The sequence below is a fragment of the Pleurodeles waltl genome, chromosome 12 (assembly GCF_031143425.1).
Source record: "Pleurodeles waltl isolate 20211129_DDA chromosome 12, aPleWal1.hap1.20221129, whole genome shotgun sequence".
NCBI classification, from domain to species: domain Eukaryota; kingdom Metazoa; phylum Chordata; class Amphibia; order Caudata; family Salamandridae; genus Pleurodeles; species Pleurodeles waltl.
Window position 1 is genome coordinate 332,018,981 of NC_090451.1, and position 13,649 is coordinate 332,032,629.

The 13,649-nt window shown below is 42.9% G+C and overlaps 1 long non-coding RNA gene across 1 annotated transcript in view; it reads left to right on the forward strand.

Moving 5' to 3' along the window:
• LOC138268479 (uncharacterized) overlaps window positions 1–9,184 on the forward strand; it is a 69,817-nt gene extending 60,633 nt beyond the window's left edge. Inside the window, exons 2-3 of the long non-coding RNA XR_011200014.1 lie at window positions 5,496–5,557; window positions 8,841–9,184. This is a non-coding gene — a long non-coding RNA (uncharacterized lncRNA). The remainder of the gene's footprint in view (window positions 1–5,495; window positions 5,558–8,840) is intronic.
• Window positions 9,185–13,649: the final 4,465 nt, after the last annotated feature.

The following is a 13,649-nucleotide window of genomic DNA, read 5'->3' on the forward strand; positions in this document are numbered from 1 at the left end:
TGGGCCCCCATACATGGCACAGGGTGCAATGGCCATGCCCAGGGGACACTTGTCCCATGTGCTGGCCATTGGGGTGGTGGGCATGACTCCTGCCTTTCCTAAGGCAGGAGTCATGTGGCATGGTAGGTTTAGCACCATAAAATGACGCTAATCCGGTTAGAGTAATTTTTTTTACTCTAATCTGCCTAAAGTCATTTTTTGGTGCTAAACCCCCTTCTTCTATACCGCCAGCCCCACCCGACTAAAGTCCTTTTTTTTTTACTCTAACCTTTTCTGGACAGTGGCTGGGAAGTGATATAGAGGGTCAGTACGACCCTGGTGATCTTCAGGCTGCCAGGGTCACGGTGACAGTCTGACCGCTGCCAAAGTGGTGGTCCAACTGCTTTGGTAGTGGTCTGGCAACCACATTATGCCTATGGCGGTCGTGCTGCAGTAGGACCGCCAGCACCGCCAGTTCTCCTCCACAGGAGCACCGCCCTGGGATTACGACCCCCCTCTCTGCTAGCTTTTAGATGGCATTAGCACCACCATGGAAAGGCTGGCAGAGACGGGGTGCAGGATGCACCCTATGCACTACAGCATTGATGCCTGCTCTATCATGAGCCAGCGTCAATGTTGTAGGCCATTCCCCTCTGGGCTAGTGGGCAGAACCACTCTTAATGTGGCCCGCGGGAAGGCGGCTACACTGGTGGCAACCTGGCCACCTGGATTTCGCAGACAGTGTAAACCGCCCGCCGAATTCATAATAACCCCCATAGTATTCATACTTTATCCTGTGCCTACTCGAGGAAGGTTCTGGATAGCAGCTGGGGGGCACATTTACCATTCCTAATTCCGCCAAGTGCCAACTCGGGGTAGGTGCTGGACAAAGGCCGGGGGGCAGATATAATATTTCCAAGTGCCAACTCAGAGAAGGTGCTGGACAGTTGTAAGGTGGGTACAATTACAAATTTAAACCATCTTTTTGGGGGATATCGCACACAAATAAGAACAACAAATATTGAGACATACAAATAATGAGTCAAAAACATTGAAAATATCCTCCTACCATACATATAATATTAAGTACTAAAATATCAAAACAAACATATAATTTACACTAATATTGCTAATACTACAAAAATATTGTTTTTTAATAAATAAATATATACTCAAATAAAACACACACACACATATGTATATACACATGTTTATAAGTACATACATAATGTAACGTTATTAAAAAAATATTATTTTAATTTTTATTAAATTATTAGAATTGTTTTATTTTACTACTATAAAAAGCATAAATATACAAATATATATATATATATATATATTGAAATGAAATATAAAAATTGTTAAAACACAAGTACAAATCATTAAAAAATACCAAATTGCTTATATATAAGTACAATAAAATTAAAAAAAGTATTCATGAAAAATATTACAAAAATACAAAAATCTATCTATACAAACAGATAAATTAAAATTCAACATTCAAACAAATAATGATAATAAATATATTTAAAAAATTAGAAATATGTATTTAAATCAGAAAATAAAAGACACACTATTCCCCTCGCGTCTGTGCAACAGTAGGGAAAGTGTTTACTATCCACCCTTTACCCAGTCTCTGCAACAGTAGGAAAAGCATTGGGTTGGGATGGATTGAATTTATTATTCCCACTCTAGTCTGCTCTACAGTAGGGAAATCATTGGACGTGAGAGGGGTAAAAGTCACTATTGCAACTCCAGTCTGTGCAACAGAAGGGAAAGTGTTGGACTCCAGAAGGGTTACATTTGCTATTCCCACTGCAGCCTATGCAACAGTAGGGAAAACATTGGACTTTGTAGGGGTTACATTTACAGTTCCCACTCAAGACTATGCAACAACAGGGAAAGCGTTGGAAAAATAAAGAAGTGTAACACAATTAACATGTTTATTCATCAATTAAATAATTAATAATACATGAATAATTGAATGATGATTAATTATTACCTAAATAATAATAAATGAATAAGTATTTGGTAATTAACTGTTACTTAAATAGCTTCCCAGCTTATACCCATATAATTCCAGTAGCCCACACCTCATATACTGCTTAAAAAAAAAAATTATTACACAATTTATGTATGTAACAATCAATCAAATAATTAATAATAAATTAATAATTAAGCAACTATTACTTATTTTAACTTTCCATCCAAGACCCATACAAACCCACCAAGCTGCACTTAATATATAACTACAAATATAATAAACTACACAATGTGCATAATTTATAATTAATTAAATAATCACTAATTAATTAATAACTCATTGTTGGTTATACTAAATTAACTTCCCATACTATACCTTTACAAACCTCACAACCCGCTACAAAACTATATATTATGATTAGCAATTAAGTTAAAAATTATAAATCACTTAAACTCACAAACTATTTAAAATTAATCTCAACAATTATATAAGCTATATTTAACTTATAAAATTAATAAAGGAACTAAACACATGAAGATAATTAAAAATGATATTTTTACAACTACATTATTGAAAACGATATTAACAACACAGATATTCTTGAAAAATATATTACTTACGTAACCATCAATATTCTTGTCACCGATATCTCTGCATCACAATATTTTTGTGTCATGATATTTTTTGCCGATATTTCTGCATCTCGATATTTATAATTCAATATTTTTTCCAAACACTCCTTTTTGTTCAACAACGTTACAACCAAAAAAGAAAAGTTATCAAATCCAACCTAGACAAACAATCGACCTTTACATACCAGGCGCTAAACCATTAGGTAATGTACCACACAAAAATATAAATCTGAGATCACAAGCCATTTGTACTTCAATTAAAACAGGAAATACTTTGTAAATGTATAATATTCTTTTTATTTTCACAGGATTATCTAGTATATTTAAACCTCTATCAAGTTTTTAACTGAGAGCCTAATTTGGACTTTGGTGGTCCGACCCCTTGACCACCAGTATGGTGGTGGGGTGGACGCCCCCAAACCAGCTGCTTTCCCACCACCGTATCATTAAGTCCCCAAAGTGCCAGATGGCAGAAACAGTGTGGTGGCATTGGCTTCAGCTTTCAGGGAGAGGCAAGGCCAATGCCACTGCACTGCCAGTGCTACCAGCACATTCGGAATGCGCACTCTGACTGTGCTGACAGGTGGGGCACTGCACTGCCAACGACATGGGCATGGACAGTGCAGGGCCACCCTTCTGGCCCTGTCTCTGTGTTTCCACCAGCCTTTTTATGGCAGAGTCCCTACCATGAAAGACAAGTCGTCATCAGCATGGCAGTGACGACATCAGCACCACCGTTCTTGACCACGGCTTAACCCACCGCCAATGCTTCGGGATCCCAGATCCTGACAATGACAATCCAACCGCCAGCATCCAAACTTGGCGGTCGGCACGCCAAGGATGCGGCGGTCGGACCACCACGTCGGTCCACTCGTAATCCAGCCCTAAGTTTTTTAACATTTATATTTCAATCATTTCAGAATCAACAATATCGAAAACTACTAAAAGAAAAATGTGTTCTATCACGAAAAAAAAAGCTTCAAATCAAGAGGTAATGCTCTTCACTTTTGTTTTAAATTAGATACATAGGGTCTCATTACTAGTCTGACGGTCTTCGGACCCCCATGGCTTTGACGGTCTGGCTGCCGAATTACAACTTTGGTGGTCAGACTGCCAAAGGACCACTGTCCCCGACAGGAACATGGTTCCTGATGGCATGACAGCAGTTGGGCTTGTAATGAGCCAGGGCAGTGCTGAACTCAGTACTGCCATGCTGATTACAACCCCCATTTCTGCCAGCCTTTTCATGGCAGGGAGATCACCATGAAAAGGCTGTTGTAAAGGTAGTGCAGGGAGCCATAGGGGGGCCCCTGTACTGCCCACGACCATGTTGCAGGTAGCGCAGGGCCCCCCAGCCCAGCAAAGTCAGAATGTACACAGTGCACATTCCGAGGGTGCTGGTGGGCCCCCTCTGTGTTACGAGATAGCACTCGACTCCATTAAGGTAGCAGGGTGCTATCTCGTAGCATTGTTCCCGCCGGACTGACCACTGGGAACGCTCTAGTACAATGTTCCAGCTGGCCAGAACAGTGGGAATATTGTAGTAAGGTGGGGAGGAACTCCACCGAGTTTGGCAGTCCCTCGTTGAGACCGCCAAACTCTTAATGACCTCGATAATAATTTTTCCTTCAACCTACAGCAAAATAATGACTTTTGAATTAAAAATAGAATTGCAGCAACTAACAATTTATTTTCAGTTCGATGCCATATAAATTATTAATATTATGTTTTCTTTTAACCGGATAAAGTATAGCATGTAAAACATTTGAAATGCATGTCACATTTGTTCTTATTTATCTTGGATGGATCTAAGTATCTCTTGGAACAATAAGAAAGCCTTGAATGCACTTTACTCTTTATTTGGCGACTTTGGGCCCTATTATGAGTTTGGTGGTCTGAAGACCACCAGACTCGTGGTGAACTTGGACTGCCACAGCTATGGTGGTCTGACTGCCACATTACGACCCTGGTGGTTGGACCGCAAAAAGACCGCCATGTCCACCAGGATCTTTGATCCCAACGGGATGACGGCGGCTCTGGTTGTAATCAGCCACATTAGTGCTGAAGTCAGCACCGCTGTGTTGATTACAACATGTTCTTTGCCAGCCTTTTCATAGTTGTTCCTCTGCAATGAAAAGGCTGGCTGGAACCGCCACAGGGTGATAGGGGGGCTCCCAGTGCGACTGCATTGGAATTGGCTCTATGTGGAGCTGAGTCCAATGCCACTGCACGTTTTCTACTGGGCTGACCGGCGGAAACCCTGGTTTCTGCCGGTCAGCCCAGTAGAAAACTCGTAATGGGGCTGGTGGGGAGCCCTCCAGCACTGTGGCGTCCCCTCATCAGGAGTTTGTCAATCGGGTTTTTCTGACTTCCGTACTCATAATCAGCCCTCTAATCTGGTTTTATGAATTTTGATCAATATATTCAATATTATGTATATATTTGACATCATGTTAAGCCACTGTCAGCTTCCTTGAATCAGGAATAATTTTTTTGCAACAGGAAGGCACACTTTGCACTTCGTTGCTTGTATTTACACATTTTTTCTGGAGACTGACTGATTTTCAGCAGTGCTAAGGACAAGATTTTCAGCCCAGATTACAAAATGCATTTGGCATCTCAACAGTGTAATATGGGATCTTTTGAGCTGAATAGCTGAATTTCTTTGGTTATTGCTTAATGCATACTCTGCTTAGTTGTCAGTGAATGGCATCCATTTTGTTTTTGGTTAAATGCAGGTAATGTCATGAATTGGTTTGTAGTATGCTGAGATGTTTTTTCTTTAATTACAGTCTCTGTCATTGTTATGCCATGTTTTATCTGTGTCAGCATCCTCTTATGCTTTATCAGAAAATCAGAAAATGCATATCACAAATATATTTTCAATTTCTGTCTTTCAGATAAATATGGAAAATGCAAGGCAAGCTGCATGCATTATTTCTAGGCAGACTTCTAAAATATGGTGAGTATCTTTATTGTAAGGAGAGGCACTCTGAGCCCAGGAGTCATTGGAGATGTGTGGAGTTCATCCCAACGTGCTGCAGAGGCAGAGCTTTTACACTCTATGAAACAGCTGAAAGAACATCCTGCTAACCACTCTGCCTCAGCAAAGGAGTTGGAAGAACATGAGAATGTACATTAAAGCACTTGTTGCACCTCCAATGAACCATGTGGCTCAAAATTGAGCGAAGCAGACCAAAACATCCCTTTGCATGTTGCTAGTAGCATTCTAAATGTATTAACAATGATGCAATTTAAAAAATAGACAAGTAATCCTCAACTAACAAATCCTCCCTCCTACTCTGACACTAACATTCCCCCAGAATTATTAGAGCCTTCATCCATACTCCTTTTTTTCTTTATGACAACCATCAACAGCAAAATGTATTCTTATCTTTGCAAGCCTTCAAAACATAGGGCTTGATTACAAGTTTGCCCTGTCGGACCGCCAGATGGCCAGATCACCAGACCACCAGACTGCCATGTTGGCGTTCATAAAAAGTCCACTATGCCGGCAGTCCCCAGACCGCCGTATTACAATACAAACAGGCTGGGCCACCACCAGCCAAGCAAAAAAGACAGACCACCAGTGGCACAGCATGTTGTATCTAGCTGGTCCAACCTCCAGCACCATCAGCGCCGCCGCCACCTACGAGCATATTACAAACATGCAGTCGCTGAGGCAGTCTCCTCGCGTTGGTTAGCCAATGACTGTCGACCACCGTGGTACGCGTCCAGCAAAGTAACAGACAGGTGAACATTGGATGAATTCAAAAACAACACAGCTGACACACATTGATGCAGTGGACACACTTGCAAATCACACTATAAAATACACCCCTTCACAGACCACAGTCCAAGCATTTCCACAACGAGCCAAAGAACCCCGCCCACCATTTATTGAATGTTTCATAGATTAGGCACCACTTTTTTCATCATCCCATAGAACACCCTGCGCACATTTTTGTCCATTCACTCCCTTTTGCACTTCCTCTGTTAAGTAAGTCCCAGTCACCCACTTTATTTGTCCATCATATCACATTCCAAAAATCAGAATTTTTCAGAAAAAAGTTGAGAATCATGGTGGATGAAATCATAAACGTACAGCCACAATTGTGTGGAGCCCAAATCCAGCACATTCTTTTCAGAACGAGTAGAGTCTGGTATGATGCAACACGAAAACTGTCACAAATATGCAATGTCAGGCATGATCACAGCTCAGCTTTTGCCACTGTCTTGTTCATGTACCTCACCAACATTCAATACTCAGAGTATCTGAGTTTTAACACTGTCAATGTGTATTATTGGACCCAACATCACAGCTACCAAGGCCCATCACATGCCATATGTCCAAATGGTGCCTATAAATCTCACAATGTAAAAGAAATTCCAATATTCATGGAATGTCCCAAAATGTAAATGTATGCTCAAACCTAAAAGAAGCCTGTATACAGATAAGTAATACCCAACATTTGTCAAGTATTGGGGAGTAGAGGGAGTGACCTGACTGCCAGACCCAGGAGGCCCTGTTTCTGCAACTCCAAACACCAGTCCAGTGTCCTCTTGCCCCAATACATCTGTTAGTGAACTCCCAAATGAAGATTACTCACCTGGGAGTATACTATTTGTCAAGTTTTGGGGAGTAGCTGGAATACCTGACTTCAAAGCCCAATAGGCCCTGTTTCTGCTACTCCAACCACCAGCTCCGTGCTCATTTGCTTAATTACCCCTGTGCCTTAACTTTCAGTTGAAGTGTACTCACCTGGAAGGATGCCATTTTTCAAGTGTTATGAAGTAGAGGTTGTGACCTGACTACTAAGGCCGGATGCCCTGTTTCAGTAACTCCAATCACCAGCCCAGAGTTCACTTTCTCAATTACCCCTGTGTCTTAACTCTGAATTGAAATGTATTCACCTGGGAGGATACCATTTGTATAGTATGTGTAGTAGAGGTAGTAACCTGACTGCTAAGACGAAGGGGCCCTGTTTTGATAACTTCAACCACCAGCCCAGTGTGCACTTATCCAAATACCCTTGTGTGGTAAATTTCAGTTGAGGTGTACGCACCTGGGAGGATACCATTTGTATAGTGTGGGTAGAAGTGAGAGTGACTTGACGGCAACTCCCAGGAGGCCTTGTGTCTGTAACTCCAAACACCAGCCCAGTGTACACTTGTCCAAATACCCTTGAATGGTAACTCCTCTGAATTGAAATGTCCTCACCTGAGAGGATACCATTTGTCAAGTGTTATGAAGTAGAGGTTGTGACCTGCCTGCTAAGGCCAGGATGCCCTGTTTTAGTAACTCCAACCACCAGCCCAGTGTTCACTTTCTCAATTACCCATGTGTCTTAACTCTCAATTGAAATGTACTCACCTGGGACGATACCATTTGTATACTATATGTAGTAGAGGTAGTAACCTGACTGCTAAGACCAGGGGCCCCTGTTTTGATAACTCTAACCACCAGCCCAGTGTGCACTTATCCAAATACCCTTGTGTGGTAAATTTTAGTTGAAGTGTACTCACCTGGGAGGATACCGTTTGTATAGTGTGGGTAGTAGAGAGAGGGACCTGACTGCAACTCCCAGGAGGCCTTGTGTCTGTAACTCCAAACACCAGCCCAGTGAACACTTGTCCAAATACCCTTGTATGGTAACTCTGAATTGAAGTTTACTCACCTGGGAGTGACCTAGATATAGAACATGCTCAACTCAGAGATGTGTCAGTCCACCTAGCTCCATCTTGAACTGCTAACCCAAGATGAAACTATTGAGGACAGGAATAAAACCTCACCCAGTGTATACAACAAGTATTCCTAATGCCTTACACTGCATCACCAGAGTGGTATTTGCAGCAGACACATTGACACAGCAGTATGCACATGATGACTCCAGTCAAATATACAACAAAGTCCTGTGTTTGCCTGCATCCCACTCAACTAGGCCTCCTAATGGTCACAGCAATATGTTGCCTCTCGACTGTGTTGGCTTAACTGGTGGTAATATGTCATTTTCAGGCCATCTTCCAAAGTGCAACTGATCTGCACATCTCATCAGCTGCTTGAGTCAAATAGGATAGGCACGCCTCACTCATGTCATATCAAATAACTCAATACCATGGTAACTTGTCACAATAGGATTACCTTCACCTTAATTATGTCCAATGTTCCTGCTTAGTGTAACACTAAACCTTTGGAGGTAGATGTCAGAATTCAACCAGTAACAATGCACATTCTTCATCAACAGGTTGAGCTGCGACTGGGTAGACAGAAGCCACACAATAGACTACCACTACCCCTCTGGTTGAAGCCCTCAGTGACAAGAACACTCCTGGACTAGTGGACTTGAAAGAAGGTTCTGGCTCATCTGGGCAACCTGGTCGGATCACAACAGTAAGTCTCACTTTGGCCACAATGTCACCTCCCAGCCCTTTCACTTCAGCATTCCAGTCAACAATGTGCCCCCAACCTGTGTACCTAGCACAGTTTCCACCATCTTCTGCCCCCAAGTCCAGGATCCTGAAGTGCAATTCAACACTCTTGACATTGAAGTTCCAGGACCCAGTTGGAGAGGGCACCCTGTGCCAAGGACACAGGCTTGTGGGGGTAGGGTGTGTGGGAGGGATGCTCTGGGCAAGTGTAGTGGGGCCACTGGGGCTGCTGTCAGCCAGGCCACCATCAGCCACATCCTGGGGGTCTATCAGGAGTACCAAGACGTGATCGGCCAGGTGTTGACTGGACTATGGAACATTAAGTAGCTACAGAGAGTCATGATTGAAAAAAATGGATGTCCATAATACCGAAATTGACATCCTAACAGAGGTGCTGTGGGAAATTAACACTAAGCTGATCAACATCTACCCCTTTGTGTGTGGCAAGTACTTCATGCCAAAATACAGCTGTGGCAGACACAGGAAAGGAGGCCCTGACAGAGGCACAAACAGCCGCAGACTCCCCTGCCTCTGCAGCAGCTGATCCCTCCTCTCACAAATGGGGATGTCCAACAAAAAATCCAGGAGGTACAAATGGCTAGACACCTACCTCTGCCAGTAATAATCCTCTTCCTTAAGGTCCTCCTTTGTGTGTTACACATTCACTCTGTGGACTGAACCACCTTCCATTTCCAATGGGAGGAGTACTCTGGACTTTGGACTTCTAAAGGTGTGGCATCTACTCCAATGATTTCATTCACCATGATTACCCCCTTCACATTTAATTTTTTGTTGAGTAAGGTCACATATATTTTCTGTTAGTTTTAGCTTCTCAATAAAATCACCACTCTCTGACTCATTGTCTGCTGTTTTTAGTTTCACATTTAGCCATGTAGATATGTCAGACCATGTGAACCATACAATGATGATCCAAGGTACTTGTTCAAGGTGGAATATGTTGCATGTACACTGTGTCCAGTTCAGGATTACAACCATTTCACACAAAAACATACATACAAGTGTCTAGTCAAAGAAGAAAATGTATTACAGTGTTCAGCACATAGGTTGTTAAGATGTCTGAAACACTGCAAGTCATAAATGATTTAATCATACTGAGTAAATGTACATATTTATGGCTACGGACCTCCAGACTATGGAAGGAAAGGATTTGTTAGACATTGTCCAGTAGAACAGGCAAACATTGAAGTGGTTGATGTCATCAGCCAGAGCTTGATCACCTACCACCCCAAAGTAATCCAACATCATAAAATCCAAGACTCAGACAGATGGCAGTACAACAGTTTCTGATCACAGGGGCATTATAATCCATGCTCATGCATCTGGTGGTATGACACAAACATATCTCAGTGATTTGACATAGGCAAGGTGTCCTAAAATGATGAAACACATCAACAGCTAAATACAGGTCATACAAAAAGATTGTTTAGACAATGTGAAGGGTAACTGATGTGGCCGTAGCCTAGGACTACATATTTTCTGACCACATTATTACACACACGATGCATCAGGGCCACCACAGAACACAAAACAAGTCCAATGGAGTCTTCAAAACTTCCATCCTAACACTGTGCAAGCTGTCTTGGCATAGGTCTCCTACAATCAAAGTCTGTGACTTATATTCCCTGGAGCAAACCATGTCCACTTTGTATGTCAGAACAACATCACATTCCTGCCAATGTCACAACTCTGAATGTCCACATGAAGATGTCATGGTGAAGGTGCCTGTACAAACAACAAAACAAGGAGTATAGGCATGAAACCACACATATGAGGCAAGTCACATAGCAGTCATCAGGAAAAAAAGTACATTGCAATAGAGCTGACACAAACAAAGCAACATAATTAAGGTGGGAATGTGTCAAAAGCTGTATCATCAAACAGTCTTTCACTGTTTTTGACTGAGAATCAACTCCCAGGCTATTTCAGAGAATAAATTCCACACTTTCTCACAACTACAGTACATTGTACAGTCACAGTCATGACATCACATGACATACTTGCACTCACGAGAAGAAGCTGTCAATGAGATCTTGTCACAACTCAGCTCCTTCCTCTTCACCACTGTCATCTTCAGTTTGAATTCACAATTCTCACCCGGTGGCACTGCAGGCTTTCCCTCCTCTGGGATGTACAATCTGTTCCTCCGCAAGGCGATGTTGTGGAGCATGCAGCATGCCACAGTGATCTGACACACTTTCCTCGGTGAGTAGAGGAGGGCTCCACCAGTCCTGTTCAGACAGCAAACTCTGGCCTTCAGGAGCTGTTGGAAAGAGGGTTATTGGTAGGGCAGGTAGGTACCTACACATAGCAATAGCCCACAGTCCTCCGCTAGGTCCAGTCAAGGTCTCAATAACTTAATCCTTGCTCAACCCTTGGTAGCTTGACCCACAAGCAGTGAGGCTTAACTGAGGAGACAAGTATGTAAAGCATTTAATATCAACACAACAGTAAATAAGTAAAATACAACACCCAATAAAAATCCAACACCAATGTATAATAATAGGAAATAATGGTATCTTTAAAATGACACCAAACCAACAGAAATCCAATTTAGGGAACCAGAGGTATGAATTTTTAAAGATGAAAAGTAAAGCTGGCACTTAGAAGGCAATAGCGCTCAAAAGGTTTAAAAAAATAGTCGCACTGGACAGGGACAAAGTCCAGAGTTCAGGCCACCCACTATGTAACACTGATACACTTACTTTCAGAAGTGTTTTTTGATCCTGGAAAGTGGTCCACAGCAACCCCCAAGGGTTCAGAGGCTCTGGTTTGCCTCTTGGGGTCTTGGACTACAACTCCCACAATGCACCTCTTCAACTTATGGAACTTCTTACAACAGTTTTTCCAAATGTCTCCAAACTTCTGAATCTTCTTCCAGAGGTCCTTTTGGGTCATTGAAGTGTCCACAAACATGATCCAAGGGTCCAGAAGCTCTGAGGGGCTCCTTGGGATTTGGGACTACAATCCCCAGAGTGCACCTTGTCAGAACCATCAAATGGCCACTGGATGCTAGTCAGCTGGGCTTCTATTGCAGGACTCCGGTCAGCTCCTTTGTACCTATAGCTTACAGGTAGTCCACACTCGGAGTTGCAGAAACAAGGCAAAGTACTTTTCATGGTGAAGCCCAAAGTGTGCAGCTGGTGCAATCCTTGAGAGGGCAGTTCTTCAGGTGATCTGAATTGTGGGGCAGCTCTGCCATATTTATCCTTGCTCTTGGTTTGGGAAGCGGGGTGGTCCTGTCCAATAGGGTGCAGGTCACCACCCTCTGGGATGACCACTTTCTGTGAAGTGTGGCAAACTTAATCCCAGAAAGCAACAATGTCTAAAAATCCAACATGGAGAAAGTTCCTCCTAGGTCGTTAGACCCGGCTGAGTCCACCCACTGGTGTGGCTAAGTTTCCCTAACACACCCCTTTCAGCCCCCCTCTTAGTTTAATCATTGGGGCTCTCATCTGTCTGGGGGAGCAGGAAATGGGGGAGGTCCAGTTTCTGTCCCAAGTGGCTTTCCCTCCTTTGAAGACCAGTTTGGCTACTCTTCCCCCATCTTGCTCTGCCATTTGCTACATCAGCTCTCCTCCCACCAGATGCGCTTCCTTAGCTTCAGCCCAGGCCACTTCACACCTCATTAAGGTAGCTTGACTCAGGCTACAGAGGCTGACCAAACAGGAAAGGGCACTACAGGGCTGAATTTGGTAATTTTCAGAAAGAATTCTAAAACTCTTTCCGTGTGCTAGTTATATTAAATGCAACATTGGCAAGTTGTCGGATTTAATATAACATTTCATTTGGTACCAAACTTGATATATTTAGCTCATCTCTATTGGAAATGAAACTTTATCATTTTTAAATAAAGTCTCCCAATGTTAGCCTATGGAGCTTATTGACCACTAAAGGGAAAACAAATTTGGCTGTTTTCCCTCACCAGGGCTTATAAAACATCTTGTATAAAGTCCCAGCTTATATTTACACTGCACCCAGCCCTTGGAGCACCTAGGCAGACTGTAGGGGTGACTTATGCAAACATAAGGTAGTTTGAGACTTTCGAAGTACTTTTAATTCCAAAGGCGAATTTGGGGTTAATTTTAACTTAAAAGCAGCCAGCAAGGCAGGCCTGTCTTTACAATGACTCTGCACACCACAGCAGTGCACCTATGAGTGCACTAACTATACTGGGGTCCCTAAATCTACATGCCCGACCATGTACTAGGGACTTATAGGTAGGTTGTCAGGGCCAATTATAATTAGACCTAATTTTCATATACCATTTTGAACAGCTCACTGGCCCTGGGACTGTGTGGCAGTGCCCAGGGCACAGTCAGAGTCAGAAAACACCAGTATCAGCTAAAAATGGGGGCAACAAGTGAGGGGGCTTCTGCAATCAGCCCAGTTTTCCCACAGTAGCCCAAAAGCCCGCTCCACTGCCCGCCATGTTCTTCCATAGGCCTCATTGAAGCAGACTACCCCTGGCTTAGTTGGATTCCTCAGCAGCATCAATAGCCACTGACTTCATGATTGTAGCACCTGACATTGTTCACACACAATCAGGACAGACGTGGTGTACCTACCAGCCTGGCCCTCTCTTGTTGCACTTGTAATATTAGCTG